The sequence below is a fragment of the Peromyscus maniculatus genome, chromosome 3 (assembly GCF_049852395.1).
Source record: "Peromyscus maniculatus bairdii isolate BWxNUB_F1_BW_parent chromosome 3, HU_Pman_BW_mat_3.1, whole genome shotgun sequence".
Taxonomy (NCBI): domain Eukaryota; kingdom Metazoa; phylum Chordata; class Mammalia; order Rodentia; family Cricetidae; genus Peromyscus; species Peromyscus maniculatus.
This window is the reverse complement of record NC_134854.1, coordinates 130,120,126-130,123,315: the sequence shown is the minus strand read 5'-3', so window position 1 is coordinate 130,123,315 and position 3,190 is coordinate 130,120,126. Positions and strand designations below refer to the sequence as shown.

At 38.2% G+C, this 3,190-nt stretch overlaps 1 pseudogene; it reads right to left on the bottom strand.

Moving 5' to 3' along the window:
* Positions 1 to 293: 293 nt before the first annotated feature.
* Positions 294 to 1,009, bottom strand: LOC107402621 (large ribosomal subunit protein eL42-like; annotated as a pseudogene).
* Between the last annotated feature and the right edge of the window lie 2,181 nt (positions 1,010 to 3,190).

The following is a 3,190-nucleotide window of genomic DNA, read 5'->3' as shown; positions in this document are numbered from 1 at the left end:
TATACAGTATTAAGTTTCATTGCGCAATTTTTTGAACAAAATTTGTTTCTGGTGATTCTCCTCTCCCTCTTCTCCCTCATCCCACTTAACTTGACTTGTATTCTTTAACTTTTATCTTGTGTTGTATTTGTTCTCATGACCTATGCTCCGACATGCCTTCATTCCATTTCTTGAATGTCAGTATTTTCTGCCACTGGACCATCAATCACACAAACGCTTACTTAATCTATTTACTTCATTTTTTTTTTTTAAGTAAAAGCTCATTGTCTTATTTTCTTCATATCAAAATTGGCTTAGAATGGGATCTGGCCCTTTCTCCTCTTATTGCTTCCAAGTTCACAATGCTTGAATCTCTTACTAGCCAGCATCCTCTTAGATCTGCAGTTGGGCTCAGCACACTCAAATCTCAGCACAACCTTCTTTGTAGTTTTAACCTTTTTGGGGAAAATAGGCTTCGTCTGCCCACCACAGACACTCTGTTTCCTGTTATCACGCCACTTTCCCTGGTCATACCAAGAATCCTTGCCCTTCTTGTACTGTGTCAAGTTTGTGAGGTTGGTACTTGCCACATTTCTAGCAGAATGTCCCTCAGGTGTTAGGAACATTCACTATGTTGGTGAGGGTGCTATCAGCACAGAAGGTGATCTGTTTACTTTTATTTTCACTTTTCTCTCTCAGATCTGAGCTCAGGAGAGCCTTCTCTAAACCCCTCAGTCCATATCAGCCACTCAACTAACCTTGTGAATAATCCCCAATCTCTATTTCTATTGCTATTGACTTAATTTTTTTGTATGGTCCTGTGATTCAATTTGCTTCCCCCTATTGGTGTTGGTTCTACCCAGGCAGGGCTTTGTCTAATTTCTGTTGTTTGTGGTTTATGTCTGGAGCTTGGCACATAATCTTTCAGTGAATAAATGGGTGGACATATGAAGCAATACAGAGTGAAAGTCAGAGCTGGGAGTACATTAGAGCCCTGTTGGTTGGTGCCAGCTTGGAAACACAGGTGCATGTTAACTTTAGTTAATGAATGTCCCTCACCTACCTTGGAAAGCCATCTGCTTTTGGGACCCTGATTTTGGAGCATCAAACATAGAGCAGCCAGAGAGGAAGGGGTTGCTTCACCCACAAGACTATCATTTGTCCTGTCAACCAGGGATTCAAGTTTTAATCTTGACTTGCTACCAGAGGCCAAACAATGTCTTGTTCATAGAATGAAAAATCATATTATTACAAATACACATTTAGCCGGGCGGTGGTGGCGCACGCCTTTAATCCCAGCACTCGGGAGGCAGAGCCAGGTGGATCTCTGTGAGTTCGAGGCCAGCCTGGGCTACCAAGTGAGTTCCAGGAAAAGGCGCAAAGCTACACAGAGAAACCCTGTCTCGGGGAAAAAAAAAAAAAAAAAAAAAAAAAAAGAAAGAAAGACAAATACACATTTAGAACTTCTGTGGTTTAGTATGCATATCCTTCTTTGCTCTTCATAATGACTGTGGTGGAGTCAGAGGTTGTATCATAAACAGATGAGGTATCTGTGTCATATAGTCTATACTATTTACCCAAGTCATGTTCTAAATAGGTAGTTGTATAGGGACTTAATTTGGGTCTTCCATCTTTGATCCAAGATCTATCTTGCCAACACAAAGTGTCCATATTATTTGGGAACAAAGGGTCCACAGTGGGGGTAAATGACAGACACTGGTATAGGCTGTATATAATAGATTATGGCAGACTTTGAGAAGGTGAGGAGTCTAGTCTACATTGAGGGATTATATTACACAGTGATTATACCCTTTTCTAGTTACTGAATCCATTTCTTTCTTATACCATTGCTGTGTAGTTCTTAACTCCCAAATCTCTCTTCTAATCGTTAAATTCTCTCTCTAATAAACCAACCTCTACTAATTACTTTCCACAGATTTCAGCTGCAGGGTTTTATGTGTGCTTTGGGTGCTTAAATCTACTTTGTGATAACAATGAAACAGGGCATCATTTCATTGTTTTGGTCCAGTGTTTTGAAGAATGCCATCTCTTATTGCAAGTTTCAATTTTATTTCATAGCTCTTTATAAAGGATCATCTGACAGTTCAAGTCCTTGAGGAAAAATATCTTAATTATTTTCTCATCATAAATGAATCTCATAAAGTATATGGAATAAAATACAAATAGCCTACATCCCATACTCTAGCGATAATATTTAGTATAGCTCGTTGCAGAGAGGTAAAAAGTACTTAAAACCTTACCAGAAGTAGTTTTATAACATTTTATCATTTAGTTATAATATAGTTAACCAGGTAATACTTTCTTGACAAACCGTTTCTAATATTTCATTATATAATGGTGTTAGATGCACATCCTTGACCAAGTCTCTAATTTTTTTCTTATGGTACTTTCAAAGAAGTTCAATGATTGGTTTCGTAGGTATGAAATTTAAAACAGCATGCTTCAAAAAGTCAAACCTACAGTTGGAAACAAAGTAAAATAATACTAAAGATTCTACATAAATATTACACACTTGTTCTACCTTCACAAAATTATCCAGAAATGCATTATAGATATATGTATAAAAATTCCAATTTATGAAACTTCCAGGAGACAACACAGGAGAAGACGTAGATGGTGGGGCTTTTAACTATACCTCCAAAGACATAGTCTATGAAAGAAATGTTACTATGCACTAAACTGTAGTCTTCAGCTCTGCCATTGACAATGCAATAAAACGAGAATAAAATGTGTTGAAGATATTTGCACATGACATCTTTTGATAGAGGTCTCTTATCTGAAACGATAAGAGATTCACTTTTTTTGTTGTTCTGTTGTTTTTGTCTCACTATGTAGCCCTGGATGGCCTGGAACACTCTATGTAGACAAGGCTGGCATGTGCCATCATGACCAGCTAAAAGCATAAGGAATTCAAAAACTTCACTTATAGGATAAGGAACAATGCCATTAAAAATGGGAAGAAACTGGATAGAGGACCCCATATTTACAGAAGGAAAACAAGAACATGACAAGATTCTCAGCTTATAACAGCAATGTCATAGCACATCTACTGAGATGGCGGCTGGTGAAAATATAAAACACTGGCAGCATTAAATGCTGTGAGGAGGTGGAAGACGGTTGTCCTTCACTGGTGGTGCAAGTGCAAAGCACTGGCGGAAATACAGCCACTTGGGAGGACAGTGTGGCAGTT